General features: G+C 31.5%; 1 protein-coding gene across 2 annotated transcripts in view; it reads right to left on the bottom strand.

Moving 5' to 3' along the window:
- Positions 1-17,736, bottom strand: part of CDase (neutral ceramidase) — a 307,463-nt gene extending 289,727 nt beyond the window's left edge. For both annotated transcript variants that reach the window (XM_075373680.1, XM_075373672.1), the window contains exon 1: positions 17,448-17,736. The gene's annotated coding sequence lies outside the window, so the exon portion shown is untranslated. The remainder of the gene's footprint in view (positions 1-17,447) is intronic.
- Between the last annotated feature and the right edge of the window lie 3,697 nt (positions 17,737-21,433).

The raw sequence follows: 21,433 nt of genomic DNA, 5'->3' as shown, positions 1-21,433 counted from the left end.
ATATATACGAATATAAATGAATGTAGTCTTGTCTCGTACAGTTCGACCGTTCCTGAGATTTGCGGTTAATTGTAACCCAACCACCAAAAAACACCGGTATCCACGCTCTAGTATTCAAATCCTCATAAAAGTAACTGGCCAGGACTTACATCTTAGAACTTTTGGCTTCGAAATCAGCTGATTTGCGATAACGTGTTCACCACTAGACCAATACGGTGGGTTAATTCCCAACATTCTACCACAAAAATACTGTAACGATTGAGTTAGCACTATTAAATTACGTATTAAACCTAATTATTACGTAACCTTAATAGATTACGTACAACTAAGGGGTATTTTTATATGTATCAGCCACCTTCGTTTAAAATGACCTGTAAATTTATTTTAATTAGTTAATTTCGATCGGTTTTTTTATTATTAAGAATCAGAAAATAAAACGTTTAACTCAAACTGCTACTTTTCACATCTACAATATAACATAGCCCCCTCTCGCTCCTTTTCCCGGAAAGAGTCTGGTCTTTTTTCATCACTGAAAAAATGCCAGACCTTTTCCACAAATCATTTCTTATTTCATTTTCATTTTTCATTTATCTCATCGTCTTCGTTAAGGTCAATGTATCCGAAGTAGTAAAAAATACATATACATATAACACACATTCCTTAGGAAGGGGAACGTATGAAAGGTTTAAAAAATGGTACTAATTTTTTCAGCTGTCATCTACCTCAGTCAGTCATCTACCTCGGTAAAATTTTCGTTAAATAACCATAAATATGAAACCATTTTAATATTTAATGTAAAATTATTAATTAATAAAAATAAATGAATGGTGATAATAAATTAATGAGAACTTCAGTACTCACTCATAATAACGATTAACTTACTATACTAATAATTATCGCATTAATGCTATTAATAATTATTAATGCGACATGATTGCGTTATTTGAAGGAAAGCCATCGTATGAAGGTTTAAAATATAAGGAGAGATTACCTCATTAGTAGTATAAAACCTGCATATACTGCGTGAACCCCTGCCCTTTCGGCTCACGGAGTATTTGAGGGTCCTTTTCCGAATACATTAAATAATCAACAATGAATCCGGCGTCGGTCAGCGTCGGCTCACGCAGTATATGAGGGTCCTTTTTCCGCAAAATGAAATGGTTATTTCCTTAAATTTATCGCTGAAAGAGTGGTTTCACTGACAAATTCACACGCAAAAGCGGGTTTTGATGTGTGGTGATTTAGGAATACATTAAATAATCAACAATGAATCCGGCGTCGGTTGTTGTAGTATATGAACGTCCTTCTGACCAATCAGCGAGCAGCATTATTATTATTATACATTAAAGAAGGACCAATCAGAGAGCAGCACGCGACATGACCAATTCTAGAGAAAATTTACATATTATGCAGCCTTTTACAGACAAAATTCACATATTTCACACTCTTTTGCAAACACAATTTTCTCATTAATAATCAGCTAATAATTATTATCTAAATTATTATTATTATTAAATAATTATCTAATTAACTAATAATTAGTAGAGACGCCAATGGAGAATACACGATTACGTTACCATCTCGCATATGAACATTTTATACCGCTTGCAATCAAATACAAACTAATACAATATCGAAGCGATTTAGCGTGAATACTGTATGAGGCTTAGTTTGTATTGTTGCATATACAGAGTGGCTTTTTCCCGACCCAAAATCGGCCGAATTCAGTAGACAGACAAAGAGTGTCCCTGCGACAGCTGTTGACCGTGGGTGATCGTCGAACGGTTCGGCCATCCCTATAGCCTGAAGCATAAATATATTTATATTTTTTTCGTACTCTTTTGCAATCACAATTTTCTCATTAAGGATTCGTTACTGAACAACATTTGCATAAACGAAAAAATAAAATATATTTATCGTTTTATATAAATAAACATTATATTCATTGTTAATGTTAAATTATCTAACAGCGCGGCCTTGATGATAAATTTATCTGTACATAGGTCATTCATTCAAATTAAATAACAGATTATTGTTTAAATAATAATCTATTGAGGGAAAAAATTATATATTTATTTATTGTATGTTCCTTCAGATTTGCAAGACGCTGCAAAATACAGTAAATTTATCGATCAAATAGCTTCTACATCACAATTCATAGTTTGCTATTAAATGTATCATTAATCAACTTACTTAAGCCGTGCACACTCTATTTTAGAGAAAAAGTTACATATATAACAAATATATAGAAAAAGTTACATATAGGCAAATTTCACGCAAAAGCGGGTTTTGATGAGTGTTGGTTTGATGGTAGTATTATGTTTATTTATCTATATGTAAGCAGTGAATGTTAATAGCAGTCCACTATGATTGTTAAATAATTCGTTTTTATAATATAGAGACGCGAGACGTAAGACAATTAAATTTAAAAGAGTTACATTATTAAACAATTCTAATTCCAATAAAATTGTATTCTCTTATGAAAATCTATCTAATGAATACGATTTAATTACATTTTTAGATAACATAGAAAATGATGTTAAACATTTATATGTAAATACAATGCTGTCGAAATAGCCATACAATTGAATTGTAAATACAATAAATATATTTTTGTTTCTAGCGGTAGAGTTCTTCATAAAAAGGTGATTGATGAAGAAATAAAACGTTTTACTGAAAATGAACCGTCTGTCGATAGCGCCTTTTCTAATATAATTGAACAGTATTTTGAATTAAAAAACAAATTAAGAAAAGATATATCTGTTTCCGATTTGTTGTTGAGTATTGTAATCGACGATAAAAGACAAGCTTTAGGCGGATCTATTCTCAAACAATCTTGGGATGTTAGCAATGATAATTTTAAAGATATTTATGAATTCTTAATGACTATGAAAGACAAGGTGTTTAATACGTTAATATTACAAGCTGAAAAATATAAAGGTAATGTCAAATATTACATCGTAGATGTTGAGATGAAGAGATGCGTAGGTAATAAATCTAATTTGTGTGAAGTTAATTTTCACAGCAGCACTCGATATGGCCTAAACATATGCGAAATCAAAACCAATTAAATGAACAGTATGTGGAAGCGTATGAAAAAATTAACGAATCTTTCGAAAGGTTTATTCAAATGGTCAGCGGATGGACAAGGAATAAAATGCTGAGACTGGATCTTTCAGCATCAGAATTCGATCCGCTTTACGGTGGAAATAGTTCATATTTACCATTACCAAAGGCTATAATAAATATAAAAAATAACGATAACAAGTGTTTCTTATGATCTGTCTTAGCACATCAAAAGAGCAGATCTTATCAAGTTTCATTCTATAAAAGATTTGAAAGTACTTTAAATATGAAAGGAATCGAATATCCAGTTTCGATAAAAGATATCGAAATTCGAACGACAAAACACAGATACCGGTGTAAATGTGTTGTGTTATGATATCGAACCTGATGATGGATCTTTTAATTCTAATAATGTGTTCGTGAAACGAGTACATAATAATAATAATCATCGGAAAACAATAGTGTGGTTGCTATTGGTAACAGACCTTACATTAAATCAATCTCACTATACTCTAATAAATATGAGAAATGGATATAACGGTTTATCAAGACTATTGAAAAATTCGAGTTTTAGAAAATGTGAATTCTGTCCTTACTGTTTGTACTGTTTTAAATCTTGAACTAGTGAAACGGAAGCAAAACAAAGACTCGAAGTACATATTCAGGACTGTAAGGAGGGAAAGGTTCAGAGAATTAGAACCCCAAAAGAATGGATTATTAACCAAAAAACAAAGGAAAAAATACGTGGAAATATTGTATCGTTTAAGGATTATTCTTCAACGCTACGCGTTCCTTTTGTAGTATACGCAGACTTTGAATCGTTTATTATTCCAAATCATATTGCGATTCCTGAACCCGCCACTAGTAATACAACAAAAACAGACACTCATAAACCATCCGGGTATTGTTATGTCATAATCGATGAAAACGGTTGCGTTATACAGTCAAAATTATACAGAGCTAGTTCAGATGATGATAAGGTAATTCAAAAGTTTCTCAATGATTTATGTGAAAAATATAAGTATTTCGAAAAGGAATTAATTATAAATACAAAAGGGTTCACTATGAGTGCGGAAGATCAAGAAAGATTTCAAAAAGACACTAAATGCGTAATATGCGGCGATAAGTTTGATAATGACGAGAATCGTGTAAGACATCATTCCCATACTGCTGGTAAATTTATTGGTCCTGCACATGAAAAATGCAATTTAAATTGTAAACGCGTAACATTTATTCCAGTTGTATTTCATAATTTACGCGGATACGATTCACATCACATCGTATTAGCGATGGACGAATTGAAAGATAAATTTGAAATTTCTTGTCTCGCAAACAATAGTGAAAAGCTTATATCTATAACGCTCAAGAATAAAATATCGTATCGATTTATCGATTCATATCAATTTCTGGCTTACAGCCTAGATGATCTGGTGCACAGTTTATTTGATTGTTGTGGTAAACTGACATTTAAAGAAATAAAGAAGTCATTGTTTAAAACAACATACTCACAGTTTCGAAATAATATACTAAAAAATCGTGATGAAAAATATAGAGATAGATATTTGATGAATTTGTTAATTAGATGTAAAGGTGTTTATCCATATTCATATATCAAATCGGCATCAGTTTTCGATGAAACACAACTTCCACCCATCGAAGCGTTTTATGATGATTTACGGCGAGAACACATCTCCGAATCGGATTATATGCATGCGCAAAACGTTTGGAATCGATTTAAAATTAAGTCGCTTGGTGAATATCACAATTTCTATATGAAATTGGACGTCATGCTGTTGACCGATGTATTTGAGAATTTTCGTAATAAAATGATTGACATAAACAATTTGGATCCGTGTCATTATATATCCGCTCCACATTTATCGTGGTTTGCAGCGCTCAAGGATACGAAAGTGGAATTAGAACTCGTTACAGACCCGGATATGTATTTGTTTTTCGAAAAAGGCATTCGCGGTGGTGTGTCGATGATTCCCAACCGTTATGCTATAGCAAACGATCCGAATGTAGAAGATGTAGAGGATGTTATGATGAAAATAAACCAATAAAATTCATCAAATATTACGATGTCCGATCTCTTTACGGGCACTGTATGATGGAACCGTTGCCCGTTAACGAGTTCAGATGGTGTAAAAAAAAGGAAATCGAATACTTGGAAATCGAATCACATCTAGACGATGTGAAAGATGATGCTGAAACAGGGTATATTTTAGAAGTCGACTTAGCATATCCCAAACACTTACATGAAACGCACAGAGATTATCCACTCGCACCAGAGAAAAAAATCAATTCCCAATAGTATGATTTCTCCGTTTCTCTCTGACAAAAAACTAGTAGCGTGTGAGAAATTATTGTGTAATTTGGAAGATAAACACAAATACGTTTTACATTACAGAACGTTAAAATTGTATCTTCAACAGGGTATGGTGTTGATGAAAATACATAGAGCTGTTCGCTTCAAGCAATCTCCGTGGATGAAAGATTATGTTGAGAAAAACTTCAATGCATGGTGTGAAACAAAAGATGAAATTGAAAAAAAAGTGTACAAACTTCTGATCAACAGTGTATACGGTAAAACTATTGAAAATGTAAGAAAACGAATCGATATGCGTTTGATTAACGACAAATCAAAATTTAAAAAAATAAACGCCAGTCCAAGAGTAAAACATTATTATATTTACGGAAACGATGTGGTTGGAATATCAATGTTGAAGAAAAATATATACTTAAACAAACCCATATATGTAGGTTTGACAGTAACGGATTTAGCAAAATTATTCATGTATGATTATCATTACAATCATTTCTTACCTAGATACGGACATGAAAACATAAAACTGCTAATGACAGATACAGATTCGTTATTATACTCTATTATACCAACAAAAGAGGAACATTTTGATCATTCTTTTGGTGATGATGATAATAAACGATTGAATGAACAAGATTATAACGTTTAAAGGCAACAAAGCCTATGTAAAATGGTTAGGTTTTGATAAATCTTACAATTCATGGATAGATTTGAATGATGTTGTAGTGTGAATATATTGTTACGTGGAAAAAAAATTTTTTTCATAATATAGATTCGATTATAATGTTGGAATTTATTGTTTTGGTAATTTTGATTTTACTGATGTTTCGGATATGATTTTCAATATTTCATGACAAATGAAATGATGTTGTATATATATAGATGCCTTCATTTCGCATAAAATCCGTATGATTTTGACATAAGATAACAAATTCCACAATAATTTTATCATAAGTCACCGAAATTGATGTGAGTTGAAATTTATGAATTTTTAACAAACTATTAGTTTGTTAAAAATAATTTTAACAAACTATTAGTTTGTTAAAAATTCATAAATATTTTTACAAGGGAGAGATATGAAGGAAGTGCAACAGAAAACAAAATTTCCCATCATGAACGTAATGAAAGGATACGGATTGAAAAAACGAAGTAAGCACGGTTTCCTCTTGCCAAACACTATCAGATGTATTGTATGCGGCCCATCGAATTGCGGTAAAACAAATGTGGTTTTCAATCTTTTAGTTCAAGAAAAAGGAGTACGCTTACAGAACTTGTACATTTTCTCTAAATCTCTCCATCAACCGCTATATAGAATGTTATCAAAGCTGATAATGTTGAATCCAGAATTGGGTTACTATGAATACTGTGAAAACGATCAGGTTCCACAACCGGAAGCGATTCAACCACATTCGATAATGGTATTCGAAGATGTAATCAAACAAAAGCAAAACAATATCGGTGATTATTTTTCGAGAGGTCGCCATAATAAAATTGATTGCTTCTATCTGGCACAAACGTATTCGAAAATACCAAAACAACTCGTGCGGGACAATTGCAATTTTCTAATTCTGTTCAGACAAGACGGTTTAAATTTACAACACATTTACGATGAACACGTAAACGTCGACATGTCCTTTGACGACTTTAAATCTTTATGCGAACATGTTTGGAACGCGAATCGGTATGGTTTTCTAGTTATCGAGGATCGCTATCGGAACGGTATGAATAAATTTATCATCATCGATTGAACGCAGCGATGCTATATTGAACGCACCGTCGAACGCAGCGATGCTATATTAAACGCACCGTCGAACGCGGCGATGCTATATTGAACGCAGCGTTGAACGCAAATAGATTATTTGTTTCAATTTTTTATTTTTTATATATAGAACAATGTATAAGAAGGAGAAACAAATGATGGAAATTGATAGATTGAATAAAGACTTTAAACGTAAACATGCGGCTTTCATGATGGGTTTAGCCGAAGAGGAAGCTTTATTCGCTAAACGTTTCAAACCGATAATTGAACCGATCCAAGAAATTAGAGAAAAAATAGATAAACCAAAACAGTCTCCTTCACCTCCGACCGATGGAAAAATTGATATAGATCGAGTAGGACGCGAATTGGGCGATAAACTGATGAGTAATTTAGAGAGACATCAAGAGAGATGTGAACAGAGTATATTGGAACAATATTTAGAACTTTCAGATGATGAAGAAGATGTAGCTTCTTCTACAATATTATCTCAACAAACAACTCTACCATGTGAACAAACTCAAACTGCGTATGACGGTGACGAAGAGCCTGTTAAATATATACATATTTTGCCAGACACTCCATCTACACAAATTTCTGAGACGCAAGAGACAATTACAGGTGAAGATTATTCAGAAGCTATAAAACCATACATACAAATGTTGAAGACTGGTCCAAAAGTATCTCTAGATCATGTATACGGTGTAAAATACGATAAACATACAGATACGGCTACATTGGGCGGTATTAAAATTGAATTTGTCGGTGATAAAATGCATTTGGGAGAGATGATATATTCGGCCATACCGGGCGTCCTCGAGCTGTTGTTGATTAAAAATCCAGATCTGACAAAAGTTCACACGGCAGATATGCAAACTTATGGTGAAATGTTGAAGCGTACCGGTGCTCACTTGACGGACGCCGGCGCAGTAAAAACAAATAAATCTTTCAAATACAACGAAGTCATCAGAAAACTGTTCCCTTCAAAAAGACCCGTTTAATCAATTTCGCCTTATAAGACACCATCGACATCGTTCAGCGGCACCGGGCTGTTGCACGCGCAACTCAATTATAATCCGGTCTATTTATATTGGCACGATCCAAACGATCTGGTAGCTAGATTGCATACTCTTGTAGGCGAATATGACGCTGGAAACAAGGGCGTTTCTAACGAACTGATATCCATAATTAAAGAATTGAAACAAGTTGAATTTGAAGAATAGATTATTTGTTTTGAATTTTAATTTTTGCAAATATAGAAATGTCACGATTAAGATTAGGTCGTAATGGACGTCGAACAGCGAGAAAACGAGGGCCTCCTGGGGAAGGTTTTTCGTCGACTAGTGATGGAAATTATGATATAAATCACCATAGATTGTGGAACGTGTCCGATCCTATCGGTGATTTGGATGCGGTGAATTTGAAACATGCCAAACAAATGTCGTCGGGTTTCCCCATCACAACCGATGGAAATTACGATATAAAAAATCATAGGTTGTGTAACGTGTCCGATCCTGTCGATGATGCGGACGCGTTGAATCTGCGTCGAAGCAAAAGTATGTTTGATGAATACACAATCCATCTGTATGAAAAGTTTATAGGTTTGGAAAGATTAAATGCATACGATGCGGTTATTAGAAAATGCATGAAAGATGAAATGGAAAGGCTTGCTAACGATACTTTACAATTTATAAATGATGAAAACATCAAGCTTAAAACAAAAGTTGATAGATATATAGATGATGCGATACAGAAAGCCATTAAGGAAATTTTGGAAGCGATTAATAAAAACAATAATGATGGCATAAAAATAAATTTGGTTCGTCATGATGAATAATGTATTTGAATGAAAAAATAATTTTTTTATATAAAGATATGAAGGTGAAGAAGAAAAATATTTCCAAGAAAAAAGGCGGACGCGGTATAATCGGGTCAGTAATCAATAAGGCTGTAGATTTATTACCGTTTGAAGCTCATATTCCAGGTTACAATTATTGCGGTCCGGGGACGAATTTGGATAAGAGGTTGAAGCGTGGTGATAGAGGCATAAATAAATTAGATGAGGCGTGTAAACTGCACGATATAGCATATTCGAAATATTCAGATAATAAAACAAGATCTCAAGCCGATAAAGCGCTTGCCGAACGGGCTTGGGAACGTGTGCTCGCACCAGATAGCAGTTTGACTGAAAGAGCGGCCGCCTACGCAGTAACTAACCCGATGAAACTTAAATCCAAATTTGGCGGTCGATTGAGATTGAAGAAAGGCGACGGTACGGCTAAGAAAAAAAAAATATTAGATTCAATACCAAATCGCGCTTTGTACGATCGCGAAATGATTGAGTACGCGAAACAATTGAAAATTCCACACTTCCGCGGTGTTTTTATGTTGGACGCTTTACCGAAAAAGATTTGGAAAAATGAAAGCTCGATAGTGAATTTAGACACTTCAAACGGCCGCGGTACGCATTGGGTTTGTTTCCGAAAAATCGATAAAAATGTAGATTATTTTGATAGCATACGCGATGCGCATCCGCCTCCAGAACTGATGAATTATTTCAGAAACTCCAATGTAACGTACAATTACAATAGATATCAAACCGACGACGATGTGATTTGCGGTCGATTATGTTTAGAATTTTTATCCGAATAAATTATACGTTTTTTGTTTTTTATTTTTTCTAAATAGATATGTCGTGTCTATTATCGATTGATGGTAACAGTTCGATGATCAAAAAATCATTTTTTCCACCGATCGAACTTTCAAAAGGCCAATACGAATTGGGTCTCAAATGGTTGATGACCGCCAACACTATCCCGAACGTCGAGGAAAACAAAAATAATAAATTTTGTTTCGCTTTGGAAAAGGATTTCAAACAAGATGAAAATAATAATTATGTGTTGACAAAAAAGCAATACATAGCAATACCAACAGGTAGTTATGAAATTGAAGATATCAGTAACTATATACAGAATAAAATGAATAAAATTAATCAAACCATCATATTGCAAGCAAACCCAAATACGTTACAGTGTGAAATTAAAAGCACCGTATGGATAGACTTTCGGATACAGATTGCAGTATCGGCAGGCTGTTGGGCTATGGGCCGAGAGTTCTCAAAGCGAATGGACGCATCTTTCGGATGAAATAATAAATATCGCTCCCGTGAATGTAGTACGCGTGTAATGTGTGTAACGTGTGTAATTATTTCGGGCAGTTATAGAAATGAAAATCAAGATCGCATTTTATATGAGTTTCCGCTGAGTGTAGATCCGGGCGATATGATTGAAGAATATCCTCCTCCTTATATTGAATTTCTGCCGGTATATGTGAGAGCAATTTACGATTTAGTTATATCGTTGACCGATGAAAATGATAATTTATTAAATTTGCGCGGCGAACGAGTAAACATGATGTTAGTTTTGAAAGAATCAAGGACCCATCGGAGTTTCTGAATAGAATATTGTAATTTGATTTTTATTTTTGTTATTTTAGATAGACATGCCGCTAGTATTTGAAAGTGATGATGAAATTGTTGTTAAAAAACGTTACAAATTGACCGAAGAAAGCGTTAAAAAATTAAAATCTTCAGGTTTTGAAATCATTGATGGGAAACTTAAAAGCACCATTACGTTATTGAAATAAAAAATTAAACTTTGTCTATAGAGATGAATTATTTAATAGTTAATAAGATAGCGCGTTCAGATGAGTCCCTAACATACAATCAATTTCACAATCATTATTCCTTAGCGAATAAAATCGAAAAGGAAATTAAAATCCCTATAAATCAACCGGACGTGTATACCGTTCCAGGTGAAAGTTATTTGATTGTTTCCGGCAAACTCGTCGGAGCAGACGGAAAAAAATAGACTACTTCAGAATTAGTAAATTTTGGTGTGGTCTTCTTATTCCAGAATATACGATATCTTATTAACGCGCAAGAAGTAGCTTCGGTGAGAAATGTAGGCGTGACAACTGTTATGAAAAACGTTCGTTCAATGACAAATTCTATGCTGCCATGTGCCGAAATAGCAGGATGGATTAGTGGAAAAAATAAAGTCGATTTAGATGAAAATGGTAATTTTAATTTATGCATACCGTTATCGATGCTGTTGGGTTTCGCTGAAGACTATAAAAAAATAATCATAAACAACAGACAAGAATTGGTGTTGAGACGTTTTGATAGCGATATAAACGCGATACACGCTACGGTTCCCGACCACAAATCTAAGATAGAATTAACAGACATCGTGTGGGTTGTCCCGTACCTCAAGGTGGCACCCGAATATGAATTGGAATTAGCTAAAATAAGAGATCAAAATAAAGATGTGCGTATGGCGTTCAGAGCGTGGGACCTTCATGAAAATACAGCGGTTCCTCAAACGAATTCTTTTATATGGAATGTGACAACGTTGTCGCAAATAGATAAACCGCGCTATGTTATTGTAGGTTTTCAAACAAATAGGAAAGATAAAGCCATGAAGGACGCGTCAGAATTTGATTCGTGTAACGTTAAAAATATTTGTGTAATGATCAATTCGAATAAATATCCATATGAAGATTTACGAGGGAACCAAGCGATGATGTATAGAATGTTTATTAATTTTCAAAAATCATATTATAAAAATATAGATTCGCCGTACACGTTTTCCGATTACAAAACCAAATATCCTTTATATGTGATCGACTGTTCGCGTCAAAATGATTCTGTAAAGATTGGTGTAATCGATTTGAAGATTAAAGTTGAAGCGGAAGAGAATTTTAAATCAAATACAGCAGCATATTTTTTATTGATATACGATAATGTAATCGCGTATTCTCCGCTGACGGGCAAAGTGATAAAGCAAGAATAATAAGTGAAAGGTCGCAGATATTTTTATTTGTATTACCATCAATAGATTGTTAGTTTTGTACTAATTATTTTACGAGAACAAAGGTCAATGCTACAGACGAGGGAATCCCCATGATGTTATGCATACGCTGTAGTATGTAATAATAAAATATATTAATATTATGTGATTTAATTCGTATGAATGAACTGCATGTAGATACATTTATCATCAAGCCATCTGTTTGAAAATCTTTATTTACATTAACATTGAATATAATGTTTATTTATTTTTTTTTTTTTTGTCTTCAGTCATTTGACTGGTTTGATGCAGCTCTCCAAGATTCCCTATCTAGTGCTAGTCGTTTCATTTCAGTATACCCTTTACATCCTACATCCCCAACAATTTGTTTTACATACTCCAAACGTGGCCTGCCTACACAATTTTTCCCTTCTACCTGTCCTTCCAATATTAAAGCGACTATTCCAGGATGCCTTAGTATGTGGCCTATAAGTCTGTCTCTTCTTTTAACTATATTTTTCCAAATGCTTCTTTCTTCATCTATTTGCCGCAATACCTCTTCATTTGTCACTTTATCCACCCATCTGATTTTTAACATTCTCCTATAGCACCACATTTCAAAAGCTTCTAATCTTTTCTTCTCAGATACTCCGATTGTCCAAGTTTCACTTCCATATAAAGCGACACTCCAAACATACACTTTCAAAAATCTTTTCCTGGCATTTAAATTAATTTTTGATGTAAACAAATTATATTTCTTACTGAAGGCTCGTTTAGCTTGTGCTATTCGGCATTTTATATCGCTCCTGCTTCGTCCATCTTTAGTAATTTTACTTCCCAAATAACAAAATTCTTCTACCTCCATAATCTTTTCTCCTCCTATTTTCACATTCAGCGGTCCATCTTTGTTATTTCTACTACATTTCATTACTTTTGTTTTGTTCTTGTTTATTTTCATGCGATAGTTCTTGCGTAGGACTTCATCTATGCCGTTCATTGTTTCTTCTAAATCCTTTTTACTCTCGGCTAGAATTACTATATCATCAGCAAATCGTAGCATCTTTATCTTTTCACCTTGTACTGTTACTCCGAATCTAAATTGTTCTTTAACATCATTTATATAAAACGATTAATATGTTTTATTTTTTCGTTACATTCCACACATATGAGATTGTTTTTGTAAATGTTCACTAATATTTACAATAAAGAATCATTAACTTAAAAAAAGATGCTGGCAAAAGAGTGCGAAATATGTGAATTTTGTCTGTAAATGCTGCATATATGTAAATTTTCTCTAGAATTGGACTAAGTCGCCTGCTACTCTCTGATTGGTCCTTCTTTAATGTATAATAATAATAATGCTGCTCGCTGATTGGTCAGAAGGAGCTTCATATACTGCAACAACCGACGCCGGATTCACTGTTGATTATTTAATGTATTCCTAAATCACCACACATCAAACCCCGCTTTTGCGTGTGAATTTGTCAGTGAAACCACTCTTTCAGCGATAATTTTAAGGAAATAACCCTTTCATTTTGCGGAAAAAGGACCCTCATATACTGCGTGAGCCGAAAGGGGAGGGGTTCACGCAGTATATGCAGGTTTTATACTACTCTCATTCCTTTAATACTCATGAACGTAAATATATTTTTATTACCGCTTAAGTAATATTAAATGAAAATTCTTTTGAAGAATTCTCCTCAAACCTTTCAGTTTTAAGACTAAGGATTACGTTTAAACTAAACTTCCAATCTACCTTAACTTCCTAGCTAGTATTAGACGCTAGGAAATCGTACGAAAAAAAAGAAAAGAAGAAATTTTACGATGAAAGCGCCATTTACAAAACAACAAAAAAATTGAATTATATCTGAAGCACTCAGTCGTATGAAAATTCCCATATCAATACAGTCTGATTAGTTAAAATTAATATAAAAAAGTGAGTAAATCACTGAAATTTTCATTTCTTTTACGCCACTTATGTACTTGACTTTTTTGCACACTAAACCTACCAACGCGTTTTTACGATAATTTGCCGATCTCCATGGTGAAGTGGTAGCGTCTCTGCCTGCAATCCGGATATCCTGGGTTCGAATCTAGATCAGACATGGCATTTTTCATTGGCTACAAAATTCCATTTTCATCTCCCGTGCACAGATTTTTCAAGCTAGGTGGCGAGATCAACAAAGAAAAATATTCTGATTTTTATACGGTTGGATAATTTTTTTTCTTTTTAATGCGAGCCACAAATTACGAAAGCGAATCGTTACTTACAGCAGCGCAAAAATTACATAAATGACAAATTGGTTCACTAATCAACGAAAAAAAACATCTGTGTTTCCAAAATTCGTTTAAAAATCGTTTTCTGTAGCAAATAAAATTTTTAGAGAAAATTATTTATTACAAAATACAGGTTAAAATTCTTTTGGTATTTTTTTATATTTCACAGTCCTCCGAAAATGTATTCGCCGATAACTTTTCTCGGATAAGGCTTTTCTTAAGTTGATACTTTTTAAACAATGCAGAAAAACATCTCAGTTTCTCATTTTATTTCATTTTTTCTGTCAAGATTATTATTTCTCTGGAACCTTTCAGATTCCTTCGGAATGTATGAATTTACTATACAGATAACACGGAATAAGAAATAATTTTAGAGTTAACTCAATATGATTAAAATTAAAAAATTTACTCATCTAATTTTACAAATGTTATCGACTCTAATAATTTTTTCCCTACTGCCGGAATCGGGATATACAATAAATTATTAATCATAGAAAAGTGAACATTAAATTTTTGCTTTATAATATTTGTTTCGACCTTTGTGCTTATATTGTATATGTAAAGCATCTGATGTACAAGCGGCACCAATTAGAATTAGTTTCTCTGAGAGCAATGATTTAAAATATATAGTCCGTTCCTGAGTTAAAACACGATACGAATGGGTCATTTAGATCGCCTTTATCGATTGAATTTGTTAGAAAACGACTTTCCAGAGATAGAATGTCCGATGAATAAGATCATTCGTTCAGATAGGTTTTATATACAAAGCAAAGCAGTATCTAAATACTCGTAATTAAATGAAGATTATTTTTAGCCAATATAACTTTTCTGCCATAAAAGAAAAATCTAAATTCTCTGAAATGAAATAATTTTTCTACTTTTTCCTGACCAGAAAAATTTCGATGATAGTCTATTTATTCAGGAAAAATAATAATTTTAACTTTTATAAAAATAAAATGATCAGCCCTATCGAATAATAAAACACTAAACTTAATGTATTAAATAATTAAAATAATATTTACGGTAAAGAAATTTAAAATTAAGTAAAGTAAATAATAGAATAACAATATTTTAATCGTTTTCTCCGGCTATGAACCCAGTGGGCAAGGACTGAAATTCAAAACGTAGGGATAAATGAGATTTTTAATAGTTTACTGAACATTTTCATCTGACAAATGTTATTATTATACATCCATTTATACGAAGTGAAATACCTCTTTTGGATGACTGATTTAAGTTTACTTGTATTTTAGTTTAGTTAATCCTTTCTTTTTTTTATTCAATTTTATTTTTTAGTTTATTATCCACAATATTACTCATTAATGTTAGAAGCTGGCGCCTAGAGAAAAAGAAATAAGACTAACAAGGAGAAACAAACCGGCAACCACCAGATAATTACCGATAGACGAGAGTACTACTCTTGTACTTTGACGACTTCGGATAACACTACTAATAGTAATATAGGTGAGTAAACTGTCCTGAGCAAATTTCGATTAAAGTTCAGCATTTCATCACAGTCGAAAAACTCCAAATTCGGGAAAGAAAATGAGAAAATGTTAGTGACATATTCTTAGAATTTTATTTTTGCTTTCACACGGACAAATCGTGTTACGTTAAAGTTAGTTGTAACTTTCTTTATCTTTTTTATTTTTTCTGTTTTTGAGACTAAATATCTGCAAAGAAATGAAATCGCATAGGTTAGTAGAAAACCGAGTTGGGAATAATGTAACACCATCAGCAACGATTGGTGATATCAAAAAAATTTACTTAGATAAGTTTTAGGCCCTTATCCAAAGAACAGTAGGAACTTTAAACGAATTCGATATTTTACTTAATAAGGAAGTTATAGCGATTTCTTTTTCGAAAGAGCTCTCCTATTTCCACCCGTTATTCGATTTTGCGCATTAACGAACTCGACCGATATTTTGGGTCGTTATATTTTATGTATCATTTTTAAAGTGATTGGCGCAAAATTACGGCAGTTATCGTGTCCACCGGAAAGTGATATATATATATATATATAAACTTTTGAACTGACGGTAGTTTCGGGGAAGGATGTGAAACGCGAAGATATGACGAAATTTTCCGTTAGTCGAATCATGGTACCCATTACAATAGGTAGCTTTATTATGAAATCTACTTTATTAAAAACCAGTCTGCGGTAAAATTTACCATAGTAAAGCTATCAATGATCGGTATTAATTAAATTTCTTCTAAGATTTCTTTAACAAAAATATATTACTTTTATCGTAATATTAATTACCAATTATGGTAAAAAAGGTCACTAATAACAAAGTAAAGAATGATTTATTTGTAAATGTACACAACATTTATTATACTTTTTTATGGCATTTTGTTGCTTTTCTCCTTGGAATTGTGGGAATTAAAATAACTAATACGATTAGTTGATGAAACTTAAAACTCAACTAAATGATTCCTTCATTTTATATTAATTGTCGATAAAGAAGATTCACACAAACGCAGGATTTAAATTTGGAGATTTTTTTCTAATAACGATAACTCATATAATTACTTAGTTTATTTTTTATCCACAAAACAATTGTTTAAGTGTATATTTGCTTTCACACATTATGTCGATGATTTTATAACTGCAAATGTTTCTTATATACTATATACTACATATAGTTACCATGTACATGTACGGTATTTTATACATATAAATACAATTGTTTATTTAATTAGCCAGCGTATTCAGAATTCCCTATTTGTTTACAGTAAAAGAAAAATTGTACAAATCTTAATCTAGACTAATATTTATTAGATAGTTTCATTTTCTGTACTTTAATCGCTTCTTCAAAGTACTTAACATTAGAATAAAAAATTTCAACTCATAATAATATTGGCACAAAATAGAGATAAATCGGAGGGAAAATAAACGATAAACTTTTTAAATAAATAAAAATAAAAGATTTACGTTTAAATCATGACAGAACTAAAACATTTTATCTATCAATAGAACACAGAGTAAAAATAAATAAACAACCGATTCTAACTTAACGTAAAACAAAGAAAAAGTATTAAGGATATAATAGAAAGATAAATCCTTCCGATTATTATTGTATTATTTAGTTAACATCATAAAATTAATAAAATAAAATTGTTATCAGAAAATTAGTCTACGCTAATCGTAATGGAAATGTATATAACTGACCTTCATTTGGGCTCTGTTAGTATCCGGTAAAATTTCTCATCACAAAGATTTTGCGATCAGTAACAAAATTAACAATGAAACGATATGTTTTGTAAGATAATTTCCGCTTCAAACATTACGCAATACATTTGTTGATGAATTAATTTCGCTGGCGTTGCAGCAAATGCGGTAAACAAAATTATCAAACTGCACACTTGAAGCTAAACACCGATCGAATTCATTATAAACAGAAACATAAACAACAGCGCGTTCGACTGGCTTTACCGATTTCCGAGTGCAATGACAGTATCAGCGGCTGAAGGGGCTCTGTTAGGCTACACAGCTGAGACGCATCACGTGATCAAACACAGCAGACGTCAGACATCTACCTTAAGCTCTTGTCATGAATCAGAGACTCGTTTCTTTGATACCGTATGACCCACATTAGAGAAATGTAAAGTTGAGTCATCCGTAATAAAAGACAAACTTGATAACACATTGTTAGTTAACAAAGAAACTGAATAACTACCTAAAACGGCTTTGCGGCTTATATTTTTGTCCGCACTACAGTTTAGTTATGAATGGTCAACACACACTACCACGCGACTGATATGGAATATAGGAGTGAAATTGAACAATAGCCGCGAGTTTCCAACAGTACACGTTTCAGAAAATTATTTTCGCTGTAAATTTTCTTTTCTTATATTCTTTTCAATCAAATTAATTCTAAACATATAGACTATTTTAGTTAGGCACATAGCCTATACGTGTTGCACTTTAGCCTCTACAACCCTTTCTATACAAATATTTTTATTTTAATATGAAGAATTAAAAAATGATGAAATTTACAAGATCCCAGTCTCAAATTGTAACTTAAATTAATAAAAAATTATATATGAAAAATAATTATTGTACTTACAAATAGCTACTTTTATGTTAATATTATTAAAAGTACCAATTAAACATTAACTGGCTTAATTAAGAAATAATTAAATTCCATTGCCTTTTTGTTTGGCACGTTTAGTTCTACTTATTACAATTCTGAAGAGTTTTAGAGAATAGTATGGTCTATAAAATATTGGGAAAGTGTAAAAAACATAAAATATGTTTTTTTTAAAATTGATTTCAGCAAAGAATCGCAACAAGATTTTTTTTTAAAGTTAAATAATTTCCTTAAACTCTGTTCCTTGTGCAATAAAAGATAAGTGAGCTATAACTTTTTACTTTACAATATTTTTTTCCGTTGTTTGAAAGATAGATCTTTATGCTAGTTTTTCGTGAAAAATTACAAAAATACAGATCTAAACTGAAAATATAAATAACGAAACAGAAGTTCTTCAAGTGTGTCCTTGAAAAGTTTTCAAGGACAAAAACTTAGAATCAAAGAGATTCAGGCCATCAACACTTCCCACAGTAAACAAAAAATTGCAATATTGCAATTTCATACTGTTCTTTCTAAAAAAAAAAAAGAGTATGCATTTGAGGGTCTACATAAAACTCAGCGATATGATTGAGTTCAGGATTCCTACCAATCCTAAACACCTAGAGTATTTGATCCTAAATTAGGAAATATTGCCTTTTGATATATAAATGCATCTTTCTAAAAGTTTTCTTACTTATAAGAAAACTTAATCTTATTCTTATTATACTAAAACTTATTCTTATCATAATTTTATAATGTGAAAAAACTTAATGGTCTAAAAAAGTAACAGGCCCTGTTATATGTGTATTCTACATTTTCTAACCTCCTTGTAGTACTCATTACTCAAATTAAAAAAATATTTTATCACAGCAAAATTTAAATCATTAATTTTATACAGATCATTACAAAATTTAAAGGAGTAAAGTTATTTTTGGGGGCTGATAAAAAATCAATTGTGTTATAAAGCGTGGATGCATATTTATAAAATCTTCTGTTAATGCAGATTCATTTTAACCCCCAACTGATAAGTTTTAAAAGATTAATTCTTTATGTGCAGAGATAGTATTCAATAACTAGTATTTAAGTATGTCAGATGAATCCTGTATTACTTGTGTAATAGATATAAATCATTTGGTAACGATTTCATAATACTGATGTCCATTCTGTAACTACAAGACCAATAAACATACCAGTCAAACATAATAAGTTCCATCTGATATAATTGAGTAAAATAAACAAAATTGGATTTAGTAATCAACAGTCCTATTCCAAAAAATGTTATCATTTTTTCTCACTTTATTGAAAAAATGAATTTTGATTTATCAATCATTATTGATACTCACCACTTTGTTTATTTATCTATGAAAAAATTAAAAACTAAGTATCTTTTAATTAAGAATATGAATCATTGAAAATTATTGTATATTAAAAATACATTGCAATTCTATTATCTTTGCCTTCATACAGACTGGAGTTTTTAACAAATAACATAATAGCATAACATAACATAGTTTTTATGTGTCTCTTGCATAGTAAAAGAATAGCAAATATTCATTTATTAACCCCTCAACAACATTACATAATACTGAGCTATAACCCTAGACTAAAATTAAAACCACGTTAAGGTTAAGAATTAATCAAAGATTAAATACTTAGCAGATAAAATTATTTTTCACATTGGTTTACAATAATACATTATCTAAATCACATTATTACAAAAGATTAAACGAAGTGAATTCCAAATGAAATTTAAATTGATTACAATATGAAGTAATTTCATACTCTACCTGCTAAGTATTGTAAAAAAAAGAATGTTTACCAATAAATAGAATAATGACATATTCTAATTACCTATACATTTCAAAACCAATTAAAATTCTTCACACAATTTCAGAAACCACAATTAAACTTCTAAGCCTAACATTAACTTGGCCTACATCCTCTTCATAGCCTACTTTGAAAAACATTTAATAGTATCAGTAAATTTTTAATATTTATAGTCAACACACTGCCATAGAAAAATATTTGTCTCATTCCTATTGTTATTTTTCACAAATGAGATTGCAAAAATTATTATTTTTTATAACTAGCTTACACGTTAATGTACACAACAAAATGATTAAACTTTGGAAAACATTAAAATTAAAATATATACCGACCTAGATGTTAGTCTTAATCAAAAGACTTTTGTTAAGATAACAAAAATTACACCATTTCCATTATTTTCAAAAACAAAATTTATTCTGCTGATTTCAAAACTACCAACTTGATACATAAAACATATATCAACAACATAGTATGGTGCAAATTGAACTATAGTGAATGGAAAAATTATTACACAAGGAAATTAGATCTGCATTCAATTACAGATAAAAAGAACTCATGCAATCATTATACATACATGATAACAGAATCAACCTACATAAATCAAATCACAAAAACTGATTTACAGTATTAACTTCAATAAACAGAAATTTCACACCAATCAAAAAATCAACACTTTAAATAATATGACATTTACAACCTCAAGTTTAAGAAATGCAACATAATAATAACAAGCAGTAAATGACTTTATTTAAAATGATTAATTGACAAGAACAATGCACTTACATTATTTAGGCAATATTCTTGGTCAATGACATTCGGAGGACTGATCAGACTACTAACATAAAATTTAATACCAACAACATACTTAAGTATTAATTCTACTTATTTTTCTTGTACATAAAAGTTGTTTATAAAAAAGCACATAATAAAAAAATAAACTTTGTTTAAAAAAATAAAATAAAATAATAACAAATGTAAAATATTATAACACAAAATCTGAAAAAATATTACACTTTCCTTCTGAAACCAAATGAAGAATAAATAACATTTAAATCAGCAGTATGAATAGCACAGAATCACCTTTACAAATTAGTCAAAAGTATCTGACTAATGCCTTAACCACTAGCCAAGGAAGATAACACTAATTCACAATTCAATAAAATAAATACAATTCCACTACATGTAAGGGTTTCGCTTGAAGATAAGTTACTTAACTTAGAGTGCTTAATATTTTGAATTCACGAGTAATCATAGCTAA

This window comes from Lycorma delicatula, chromosome 1 (assembly GCF_047948215.1).
Source record: "Lycorma delicatula isolate Av1 chromosome 1, ASM4794821v1, whole genome shotgun sequence".
Lineage (NCBI taxonomy): Eukaryota > Metazoa > Arthropoda > Insecta > Hemiptera > Fulgoridae > Lycorma > Lycorma delicatula.
Note: the sequence above shows the minus strand (reverse complement) of the source record. Positions and strands in the feature narration are given on the sequence as shown.